General features: G+C 44.4%; 1 long non-coding RNA gene across 1 annotated transcript in view; it reads left to right on the forward strand.

The window, feature by feature from the left end:
• The window catches only part of LOC138528804 (uncharacterized), a 92,774-nt gene extending 80,568 nt beyond the window's left edge, over positions 1–12,206 (forward strand). Inside the window, exon 2 of the long non-coding RNA XR_011284249.1 lies at positions 7,923–12,206. This is a non-coding gene — a long non-coding RNA (uncharacterized lncRNA). The remainder of the gene's footprint in view (positions 1–7,922) is intronic.
• Positions 12,207–13,140: the final 934 nt, after the last annotated feature.

Raw genomic sequence — 13,140 nt, forward strand, 5'->3', positions numbered from 1 at the left:
ACATGCTGGTGCAGCCATGCCACCACCCCCTGCGGCTCCAGGTGATGCTGCTGTTGCATCAGGCCCTGGCACCCTTGCGACCCGACAGTAAATAACATGTGCTGACATGGGCCCACCGGCAGTGGTAGCTGCAGGTGTAGCTGTGGCGACCACCACACAGACCGCCATCCGCCAAGGTTACTCGTAATATGGCGGTACGGTATGGACGGTGCCAGTGACGTACCAGCACCATCTATGGCGTACCGCCATACCCATAATGACCTCCTTTGTATGTGTGGTAGATTTTTGCCAAGTGAGTTCATCAGGTCCCATGTCAGGTGTGAATGTCTCATGCCTGTTTACATTTCTCACGTTGCACTTAATGACGATTGTGTCATGTGTTGTGCATTTGGTTGGCTGTTCAGCTGTTGCATGCCATGGCATGGCATGGAGGACAGGGGTCATGGGTGTTGGGAGGGTTTGGGTGACATAGCAGTGATTTACATGGCCTGTTTTGCAGGGGGGATGTGGGATATTCACCTTGCATGTGTTCCTTTTGGTTATGTTTAAGTAGCTAGGGATGCACACAATGTAGCACTTCTGTGCAAACATTCTCAGGGTGTTAAGGTTGTGACAGCTGACTGTCTCTTTGTCATCATCGATTATCACCTTGTATGTGCCAGGCCTGTGTGCACTCCGCAGGAGTGGGAGTTTAGGTGTAAAATGTGTCCACAAGCTGGGTCCGTGCTGCCTCGCCACCTACCCTTTCCTCTCCCATGAGCAGCGCCTGTGAATGTGGTTGGGAATGTGGGGGAACCACCATGTCGACCGGTACGCCCCGCCGCGTTGCAACGTTGTGCAGGGCACATGCTCCCACATTGATCCTGCAAGCTACTGGGGGTGCATATAGTAGATGGCCGCCAGAGCGGTCAAGGGAGCATAGGCGTGACTTGAGCACTCTGAATTTGTATCTTACCTGGGGGGTGTGGTGGGGTTCCGTATTGGCGTCATCATGTGGGTGCTGAGAGGGTAGGTACTGTCCCCTGGGGAGGTCATGATGGTTGTCATTAGTTGGGTTTGTGTATTTGTCTGTGCGTGACATGCATGCATGTGCACAGGCATTTGTACTAACCTATGAGCCATGTGTCGCCATGCTTCCCAGCTTCCAGGGCCCGCATCAGGGCGGACATTCTGTATATGAAACTGTCATGGGTGGACCCTGGATAGTTTGCATGGACAGAAGTGATGATTCCCTTGGCATCGCATACAACCTGCACGTTCATGGAATGCCAGTGCTTGCGGTAGTGTGCCACCCTATAGAAGTCCAGGACCATGGCCTGCCTTTCTGCGGGTGTGCCTGCGGACTGAGGGGCATGCAGTGATGATTGCCAACACCTGGTGTAGGCAACGTGGCTGTGCGGGCTGTGAGACGCCCCCCACTATGGCAGTTGTCCGCTGTAATGACCCAGTGCCCAAAAAATGCAGTACATTGAGCACCTTCTCCAAGGGGCTCAATGCTTGGGAGCACAGGTTGGGTGATGTGAGTTCATTCCCCCACTCAGTGACCAGGTCTAAGATGATATGAGGTGGATACCTATACCTGCCATAGACCTGGTCATCAGGCATCCCAAAAAGTCTGGTGTTGGTCAAAAAAATGCAGGGCCTGGCTATTCTCCTCCTCCTGCAGTGTCCCAGGATCAGTGCTGCAAGAAATGGGACATTCATCGTAGCTGTATATACGTGTTTGTTGTTTGCGCGCACTTTTATACTGCGCAGGGATGCTTCCGCCTGCTTTCATGTGGCGGACGTATTTGTGCATGTGCGTGTGTTTTGACTTGCACGGATTTTCCCTATTCGATTCCATGAATACGTGTTGTTCGCGTGCGTGTGGGCGTTCTGTGTATTTCCCAGCATACTTTCCCAGTTACGCCCTCATTTTCACACGTTGTTCCCCATTCTGCGTGTTCTGCCCCCTTTTTGGTGTGTGCACTACACGTTGTGTGCTTTCGCTGTGCGCGTCGTGCACATCGTTTGGGATGCCGCAGTGACGTGTACGCCACGCGTGGATTTGGCGCACATCCCGGGAAAAACACGCGCAGGGCCTTCCATGAATCGCACGCATGCACGTGCACTAGCTTTTTCACGCTTGTGCCAGCGTGCGCCACAAATTTCGGCGCACATTTATTCCATGAATTACCCTGTAAATCCTCCTGGAAATGCAGCTGGCACAAAGAATAGTTTGTTTCGCTACATAAGTAGGGGCCATATAAGGCATTAGCTTGCACAATTAGTGTGTTATAAAATAGACTAGGTGACAGGGAGGTGTGTACCCAGGAGAGGGGCTCACTACACAAGTAGGGCAGAATGGCTATAGGTAGTGTTATGTTGCAGATTACCCATAGGTAGAGGTATCATGTGCCAGGCATGCACCAGGACTCAGTAGATAGCAAAATGAATGCTGAGCAAATGTGTCCTGCAGAGGAACATAACGTGAAAAGCTGGTGCAATTTTATGCACCAGGACTCAGTAGAGAATTGAGCTCTACAGCTTTAAGGAAAAAAGCCCAGTTAAGCACGCTCAAAGAAATACATTTAATTCAGGGAAATGCTGTAGCCAGCTAGATGGTAGCTGCCTCAAAGGAATGTCAAAACCCAAGGCTTTGTAAAGGAGTGTTACATGGTGGAAACAAGAAGCAATTGTGTGCATCCAGCTGTTGAGGTAAATTAAGTTACCATAACACGGCAGACTGTTTCAAGTCTATGGGACATACTGAACATCCGGGAAGTTCAGAAGTAGTTGGCAGATGAATGCCTCTGCGATCCGATAGGCGTGACAGAGGAATGCGATGCGACTAAAAAGACAAGTAATTACTGCGCACGTGGTGAAAGCAGAATGACTCACAAAATAGTTTTTCATAAATGTGTCAAGGACAGGCTGGCACGATCACTGTTGCGCGGACAAGTCCTTGAGACTCGACGACCATGGCAGGGGAAATAACATGGGCGGTTTAATTTAATTAAAATACAAAGGCTATACGCCTGTCCTCCCTCTCCTCTCATCTACATAAAACACGTCATCATGCAGTCAGTTCCTGGAGAGTGTGACCGCCTGTTAACCGATGAGCACATGTCTTTTTTCTTCACCGCAGAAGTAATTTAGGGCCTACCAATTATATTCAAGTATGATGACTAGCACATTTATTCTGTGTTGTCTCTTTTTTTTTGGGACAAATACCAGTTAGAGGGCAATATGGCTTTGCCCTCCGGTTTTCATCTGGTAGCAGAGGACGGTTGGAGCTTGTGGATGTTGAGGTGTCCTGCCACCCTCCCTTTTGGACAGCAGATTGGTCAGGGGAGAAGATTTTCTTTTTCGGTTGTGCACAATTTAACAGGAAGGACAGCCAGGGCCCAATTTGGAGTGGAACCCTGCCTGGTCTCCCACCGCCCGCTGGAAGCAACAGGAGGAGCTGGCAAATTGAGGCTACCCCAGGACCCACAATCCTCAAATGTCCACGCAAGAAAGTGAGTGTGCTATGCGCAGGCTAACAGGGGGTGGGAAATGTATTTTATGGTATTTAAGAAACAGTCTAAAGTGATAAAGGATAGCCCTAGACAAGTTCTTGGAAGACTGCACAGTAGCTGTCCCTAAGGGCCCAACCTTCTTTTGAGTGTGGAGTTAAAAAGACAAAGAGATAAGGATACCCCGGGGCAAAAGAAAGAAACCAGAAGACAGCTGTCTTTTATTGTGCTGTATTGTGTTTTATTGATGAAATTGTTGATTGCCGGAATTAGGTGTGTTGTGAGGCAGGTCCTGTAGAGGTGGTTTTTCTTGTGTGTGTTGTGAGATTAGCAGAGAGTATTGTTTGATAGAGGTTGACGGGGTAAGTATGAACATTTAGATTGTGAGCGGATTTTGTTGTGACCCAGAGGTAGGATTTGGATATTGGGGCGTGGCCCTAGACAATGAAAACCGATTGAATAGGTGGTGTATATTTGAAGTAGGGAGGAAGTGTGAGTAAGGGAAAAGTGTGAGAGAACTGCGAAGACTATTTCTGTTCTAATTATTGGTAAGCTGACCACTATTTTGCATTGTTTATTCTGTGTAAGTGCTGAGCTGCACGCTGCTTAAAAGTTGTCACCATGTCAGATACCCCAATAATTCACCTATGCAAAGCATTCTCTAGATATAGTGCCAAAATCAAGTCTCATGCTGAGTGTGTGAAAGGGACCGCTGGGAAGATGTACCTGTCATGGCCATAAGAGGGCACACACTGTAAAAATGTACTCCAACACATGTGCACATAATTACACGCCACACACAAGGGCAGGAAGCTCAAGAACAGGCTAGGCGTATTAGAACTCTGGAAGGCCTTTGAGGAACAAACCGAGGGGCCTAAGAAGGAATGGATGCCTAATATGTGGCAGGGGGAGCACGAGCAGCCCACAGCGCCACCGCTTCCTCCTTCTCAGGAAAACACTTGCACACAGCCAACAGCTCTGCCATCACCAGCTGAGGCAGGCATCCACACACAATTCGCAGTACTGCCTCCTTATGAGGAGAGCACACCCGCTTCAACCATCCCAGGAATATACCTGGTACAAGCAGCAGCTGTAGGGTATAGTAATCCCAGGTATGAATCCTCTGATGAGGAAAGTGATGCTAGTCTGAGAAGGGTGAAATTGGTAAAAGGAAAGGTCCCATTAGTACAAATGGAGAATGAAGTATGATGCAGCTCAGAAACCTAGTTAAGGGATGAGGAAGAGTATAGCTTAGAAATGCAGCTAAGAGCAGCTAAGGAAGAGCTCCGGGGGGTGAGAGGCATGCAGATAGATGGTCACAGGGCAAGAAGCGTACCCATAGGTAATGGAGATAGTGGAGAGACTATGATGGAACAAGAGAAATGGGTAGGAGGAAAATATTGTTGAAACTGGATGGGAAAGGCACAGAAAATAGTTATGTGAAGGAGGAAAATATTGTTGAAACTGGATGGGAAAGGCACAGAAAATAGTTATGTGAAGGTAGTGGAGTATGAAGAAATTAAGGAAGCAGCCAGAGAAGAAGTTAGGAGTGAGACACAGGAAAATATGGAGCAAAATGCACAAAGGGTGAAAGAAAGGGGACCGGGAGAAGCAGCAGAGAAGATGCAAAGTGAGGCACAGGAAAGACAAAGAAGGAAGAGGGAGGTAGGCGAAAGGGATGAGCATTTAAAGAGGCTAAATGAGAAGAATAGGAGAATGGCAAGGGAAAAGGAAGAAATTGAAAAATGATGAAGGAGATGAGCCAAAAGATGAGCAGAAATATGATAACAGAGTTGTGGGGAGAAGGGAGTGGGAGAATAACCCCAGAGACCAGGGGCAGAGATGTGTTTCCAGAGATAATAAATGGAACATATGTAAGGTAGCCTTCTAGGGGAGTGAGTTTTGATCTCATATTTGAGGATGATGAGAGTGGAGAAAGTGACAGGGAGACAGATTTGGTAGACATTGATGGTGAAAGAGGGGCGAGAAGAAGCAGCGCAAGGCCCACAAATTGATACTTCGGGACCTTGCATAGGAGAGATAGCAGATTTACTGGGGCCAAACTTAAGCCTGTATCCACCCCTCACATCAGTACTGCCCATAAATGAAGACCATAAATCACCATATTTCTTAAGAAACTTGCCAGAATGCCAGCAACATCGTGTAGCAGAGACATTGAAAAGGAGAACTTGCGCAGCATCACCCTTGCGCAAGAAAGGGGTAATGCAATTCCCACTGATCCACAAGGGATTAGGGCAACCCCACTATACTCCATGGAATCAGACAGACAAAAATTACTTTATGGATAAGCTGCTATCACTGACAGCAGGGGTGGGCCGGTGAATCTGCAAGCTAGAGCAAGAGACAGCTGGGATAGCATTAGCTATAGGTGACATGAAAAGCCTATTTGCATTCATATTGGGTGAAAAGGAGGAGGACGTGTGGAAGCTAGCAGGCTATTCTGCAGTGACAGAACATAACACCACTAATTATGACGGGTCACAATTTAATAATTGCAGAGCTAATGTATGGAAGGCACCGAGGGTGCTATTTTCAGATCAATCTGACATGAGTGCCATAATGACTAGAAAGATGGGGCCTACTGAGCACCCTGCGGCCTATATTCAAGGCATTGAAGAACGTTGGCGTTTGGAAACTAAAGACCATTGGGATAAAAATATACCAGTGTTTTATCACATTCTATGTCAGGTACTACCTGAAGAAGTACAGAGACAGTTAAAAAAGATTGTGGGGATGGAAATGAGACCATGGCCAGAGATACAATTAACTATCGTACATCACTGTAGGTTAAAGGAGGAGAAGGATCAACAGAAAGTAGAGGAAAGGCAAAAGGAAGAGGCAAAATTGGTACAGAAGAAATTATTCAAAATGCCGGTAGAAGGAGCTGTATTGATAAATACAAGACACAGGAATAATAGACAGGGAGTTGTCATGCCACAGCAGGGCATGGGTGGTTATTTTGCAGGAAGAGGGGAGAGTCGTTTTTACCCCAAAGGAGGAAGAGGATTTGTTCACAGAGGGAGAGGATTCGCGTTTGGTGGGGGACAGCAGTGACTCAGTGGGATACCAATATTCTGCCACAGACACAGACACCACGAATAGGAGGAGTGACAGCATTTGGGGGTACACTTTTATACGGACAGGACTGAACATGTATCCTCAATAAGACAGCTCACAGAATAGCTTAATGTGCCCTGTCCTATCAGTAACCACAGACACTGAGCAGGAACTGAGTGTGGAGGTACCTATAGGCGACCAGACTCTTTCCCTCATAGTTGACAATGTGACAACAAAATACTGTGACAGTAGGAGAGCAGACGGTAGCTATCCCATTGCTGTATTCCAGGAAGACATGTTAACATGTTGGGAAGAGATCTTATGGCCAAACTCAATATGTCAATATCATTCACAGAGGACGGCATAATATGCTCTACACCAGGCATATATTTCCAGACAGCAAAAGAATACATACAAGCCTTTCATGAGCAGAATGTATAGAGGGGAGTACCAGTGGACCCTGAAGTATTTTTCTGTGGAGTACAAGTGATGTTAGCATGGCTTCCCCGCATTGAGGTACAGTTATTGAGACTACCCACAGATGTTTCATTCAGAACACAGATACCTACAGATATAAATGAAGGGGAAACAGTTCAAATTCAGCTAGAGATGGCTGTAGTGAGGGAGGATAGAGTGATTTTACATAGCACTGATGAGGAAGGGGTGAGTTGGCGCACAGTAATAGCACTTGACGCATCACATAGACTGACCCAGTTGACAGATGATGAGTTGTTTGACTACAGTGACTGTGATGATAAGGTATTGTTTGAGGTACATATACGATGTCAATTGAAAATAGAGTATACAGAAGTGCCACAACAAATAATGCTAGTTTAAAAAGGTACCACCATCTATGGAAGAAGATTTGGCAAGGGTACCCGGCACACTATGGATGACCAGTCCATATGATGTGGGGTGTTAAAAGGAATTGGAGCAGTACAAATAAAATTAAAGAAAGGGGGAATTTCACCTTGAATAAAACTGTATCCAATGTCCAAAGAAGCAGATGAGGGTGTTTATGAAACAATACATTTGCTCATTAAGCAGGGAGTTATAGTGCCATCAGAATCCCCTTGCAACACTGCTGTATACATAGTGAAAACATTTCACGGAGTGTTGTGGAGATTTATTTATTTTTTTATTTTTTTATTTTACATTTATAAAATGCAGAAAACTCTCAGGCACCACGGGTTAGCAAGATTAACAGTTTGAGTGACACACTGCATAAGGACTAGCTGTATTATTCGTGCAAAGACAGATGCCCAAAGCACTGTGACTGTGTTTGTAAATGAGTTACATGACTATTTAATGTCCACAACTAAATACCTCTCTTTCGTTTCTTGACAGGAAAGGAAAGGCGGGGAGAAAAAGACGAAATAGAATTGAATGCCAATGCATTCGTCAACTTTCCTGTGGGTCAACATAGTCAACATAAGATGATACAAGAGTGCTGCCTCCCTGCCCAAATACCAGGATCCCGAGGGAGAAGAGAACGAAACCAGACCCAAGACAAGCGCTCAAGTGCATGCTGAGAAAGAAGATAAAAGGAACAAAGAACTTAAGAATAAAGAAGATATAAATCACATTGCACCACTTCAGGAGCACTGATGCTGAACGATCACTGAAAAAGTAAGAAAGGAATGCTGAGGACTTTTTGAATACATCACCAGCACAGTATTTCTGTTGATGCTGAAGACTATCTTTCAGAAGAACATATATCTATAAGAGACTATATTTTCTACTTTTCTATCTTTACATTTTATTGGGACTATTTTTTTACACTAGTTCTCACAAGAACATACATCTATAACAGACAATTGTTTCTACTTTTCTATTTTTATATTGCATTGGGACTATTTTTTATACTATTTTTCACAAGAGCATACATCTACAATAGATTATTTGTTCTACTTGTCTATCTTTACATTTTTGTTGGGACTATTTCTTCCACATTTTTATATTTTATGTTTTTTATCAGCACTATTTTTATATTTTTCAATGAACCACATAATAGTGGAAGCGGTTTGAAAATCATCAATCAAATCTTTTATTATTGTCACGAAAAGTGGTTGTAAAATGTTTTGAAAAATGTATATACAGCTCGCCTCACTCACCATTGAAAAATAATAACCTACAATTGCCCGATACTAAGTAAACTGTACAAATGTTTTCATATCCTTATGTTCCTGATATCTTCATAAAACCCTGATCAATATGCTGCAGGACATATCGACACACGGCAGACATTGTGGCTATTGTGGTCCTTCTGTTTTCCTTTCTGTTTTGTTGTTTTTATTTCTTAGTTTATCTCACACTGCACTTAACTGATTATGACAAGATACATGTGTCCCTATGGCATAATGTTAGTGAAGAAGTTAAAAAAACAAGTAGATTTACAGTTAGAACAATAAATGGTATTCCCCCCAGTTGCAGAGACAGTAAGGGCTAGGAGCAGTATTGCAGATGATGAGTGTTTCATAAGAAGGTATTTTGATAATTCCGTAACGATATTGAACAAAACTCATGGTATAGGTTAATGGAGAAGGTGGGGAGAGAGAGGGAGAGAGATCAAGGGAAAGCTGCTTTGTTTGCTCACTTATCCCCTTTGCCAGGACAGCCTCTCGAATATTTATACCCCAAGAAGTACCCGAGTAAAGAGCACACTGCTTAGTACATCTGGCAGTATTTCAGACCAGAGAACAATTTCACGGACAATCAGCCATGATGAAGTATCTCACAGGAACAGAATTCCCATACATAGACAACTATGTAAAAGAGGCACACATGATGGAGAGTATAAGAATGAAAAGTAAGGTGCTCAAGTACATACTATCAGGTCCAAAAAGAGTAGATGTTGAAGTAGTGGATCACCAAATATTAAGGTGTACAGATGCCCATTTTAATTTGATACCTCATTGTGCCGACAGACCACAATTGTAAATAAAAGGGAAAGTATATTCCGCAGGGGGATGTGTTGATAGAATAATGGGATGCAAAGTAGAGGCAGTATGGACTGCACCAATAGAAGTGATACAAACACAGACAGAGTATGCGTGAGGAATGGAAAGAAACTGCAAAATCTTTGACATAGGTGGAAGATGAGGCAGGACCACTACCCATAACCAAACTACAAGCACCAACGTTTTGCTTTAGAAATAATGGTTTAGTAAAACCTGGTGACAATGAAGGGTTCACACACATTATGGATTTAATAGGTATGAAAGTTGTCACAGATGTACTAATGGACCATTACTGAGCCTGCGGTACAAGAGCTTATATGCAGCTTCCACCCATCTGGGGTGGCATATGGACAATAGTGCTACTAAATGCACCATCATTAGTAATACCACAAAGTGAGGTTGACATTGGGACTATTCCTTCAATGGAACACACCAGGAAGAAAAGATCCATAGGCCTAAAAAGAACAAACTATTTATCCAAAGAAGCCAATGCTGCATTAGATGAAATCCCAGAGAGTCATAAAATGATAACATTCTTCACATCCTTTCTAATACCTGTCCTGCAAGCAGCAGCAAATGCACATTGGATCCAGATAGCTAGGTGGGAACTGTTATAAACTATTGATGCCACAATAAAAGACTTTAATGCCGTCAAGGAGGAGTTAAGAGCGGTCAGATTGATGACCCTACAGAACAGGTATGTTCTGGACCTCCTCAGAGCCATGAAGGGAGGAGTGTGTGCCAAGATAGGGCCAAGTTGCTGTACATATATATACCCGTACATGATGAGAAGAATGGGACCTTGACAGAGCCCATAGGAGGAGGAAGTGGATGCCATTGATCATGATAGCTGGGTCAGATATCTATTCTCCTGAATTCCTACCTGGCTGACAGATGCATTCAAATTTCTGTTGTCAATTTTGGTACTGGTCCTAATGGCGTTTTGCATCTTGAGAATAGCAATAAACCAATGTAAAAAGACTGGCAAGAAGGCACTCCAAATGACAGTAATGGTTAATGTGTCTGACACCGTACATCACTGCACTCAAACTGATGAAGTTTACTGTCCCATATACCCATTGGGTCTGCCATATAGACAACCTGGTGCAGTGTTAACTTGCCCAAAAGATACCCATAACTACAATGTGCATTGGATGAAACGTGACAACAATGGTGAGTACTGGCTTATGACATGCAGTCCAGCAGAATACTCAGCACAACGAGGTAACTTGAGGAGGGGTCACCAGAGTGTGGCTGCCCAAGGATGGCTTTAATATGATGAGAGAAAATTAAGACATGGTCGATGACTCGATCAGTGGGGGAATGTAGTGGGGCAATTGTTAACTAGAGAGAATGTGCCACCCTGCATTCCTCAGAAGAAACGGAATTATAAAATCAGAAAGGACACATTTTAAAATGTACTTTAAATCCTCCTGGAAACGCAGCTGGCAAAAGAATAGTTAGTTTTGCTACACAAGTAGGGTGCCGATAAGGCATTAACTTGAACAATTAGTGTGTTTTTAAATAGAATAGTTTAGGTGACAGGGAGGCGTGTACCCAGGATAGGGGCTCACTACACAAGTAGGGCAGCATGGCTATAGGTAGGGTTATGTTGCAGCTTACCCATAGGTAGAGGTATAATGTGCCAGGCATGCACCAGGACTTGGTAGATAGTCAAATAAATGCAGAGCAAATGTGTACCGCAGAGGAACATAACGTGACAGGCTGCTGTCATTTTTTGCACCAGCACAGCGGAGAATTGAGCTCTACAGCTTTAACGTAAAAAGATCAGTTAAGCACACTCGAACAAATACATTTAATTCAGGGAAATACTGTAGCGAGCTAGACGATAGCTGCCTCAAAGGAATGTCAAAACCCAAGGCTTTGTAGGGGAGTGTTACATGGTAGAAACAAGAAACCATTGTGTGCATCTAGCTGTCGAGGTAAATTAAGTTACGATAACACGGCAGACCATTTCAAGTCTATGGGACATACTGAACATCCCAGGAAGTTCAGAAGTAGTTTGCAGATTAAATCCTCTGTGATCAGCTATGCGTGACAGAGGTACGTTAGGTGACTAAAAAGACAAGTTATTACTGCGCACGTGGTGAAAGCAGAATGACTCACAAAATAGTTATTCATAAATGTGTCAAGAACAGGATGGCGCGACCACTGTTGCGAGAACAAGTCCTTGAGACTCGGCGACCATGGCAGGGGAGATAACATGGGCTGTTTGATTTAATTCAAATTCAAAGGTGATACGCATGTCCTCTCTCTCCTCTCATCTGTCATCATGCAGCCAGTTCATGGAGAGTGTGACCGCCTGTTAACCGATGAGCACATGTCTTTTTTTTTCACCACAGATGTAATTTAGGGCCTACCAATAATATTCAAATATGATGAGTAGCAAAAATGTTTATCGGTGGGATCTTAGAGAAGGGCGACCAATCACTAGTTGGGGACATATAGGGTTATATATGTAGCTTAGTAGAAGGAGCTAATGACCAGGAGCAATAGTTTTTCATAACTATGACATCATATTTCCTATAAAACATGTTGTTTCCTGTTGAATTGTGTAAAATTCATGAGTTGGAGCTTGGCTTTTAATCTTGCTTTTACCCCAGTCAATATTGCAATAAAACTGTGTTAGCTTGCATTTGGCATACCACAACCACTGTGTGGTGTCTCTTTTTTTTGGGACAAATACCAGTTAGAGGGCTCACCAACGTCATTCCTGCCGTCAGTCTTTCTAACTCATATATCCACTTCCCTGCTCCTGCAGTCAATGAGGTTAACTTGCACCTCAAATTGTACTTGCCCATGTGTTGCCACAGTATATATTGTGGTTGTCCACTATCCTTTTCTATCAAAGGAAACTGTGTCAGCTCTACTCCTCTGTCACCCTTTCCAGAGTCTTTTGTGGTAGTCAATGCTCTCGTCATACTGGCTCTTTTTCGTCCCAGTAATGCTCTCAACCTCTGTGCATATGGAGTAAATTTGTCGGTGCTAAGCAATCTGCCTTTGGAATGCTCGAGGCATCCCTCGGGTTCTAACTTGCCCTTCTCAGTGTCTTTCTCTCCACCCCCGTGTTTCCCGCTCAGGGCTAACTTCTCTGGAGTGGTGACATGGCCTCTTCCCTTCATCCTCGCCATTTTCCCTGTGTCTTCATCTGACCCCATGGTTCCCATCTTGTCACCACTGTCCTCGTCGTCTTTAAAGTTGAGCTTCCTTAACATGCATGTCCCCTGTCGTCTCCCTGTTATTCTGTCCAGTGAGTCACTCACCCCCTCATCGGGACCCTGCTATACTCCTGCTTGCCTTAGGGACAGAGGTGCTATCCCTCCTGCACTTATACAGTACCCCTATTTTTCTCTGTATCCCCCTTCCTCTCTACGATGACGCTCTTTAACAAGCCTTTCGATTTCCAATTTACCCCTTTCCCTCTTCACTTGCAACTGCCTCTCTTTTTCTTCCTCTGCCTTTCTTCTTGCCCCTTCCTCCATTTCCTACTGCCTTTTTTCTCTCGTACTTCTCTTTCTTTTCCCTGTGCTTTTTTTGCCTCCCTTCTCGACCGTTCCTGTTTCTCCTTCTCGTCCCCCTCTCTT

Source organism: Ambystoma mexicanum, chromosome 7q, assembly GCF_040938575.1.
Source record: "Ambystoma mexicanum isolate Mex_15411 chromosome 7q, UKY_AmexF1_1, whole genome shotgun sequence".
In the NCBI taxonomy this organism is placed as follows: Eukaryota; Metazoa; Chordata; class Amphibia; order Caudata; family Ambystomatidae; genus Ambystoma; species Ambystoma mexicanum.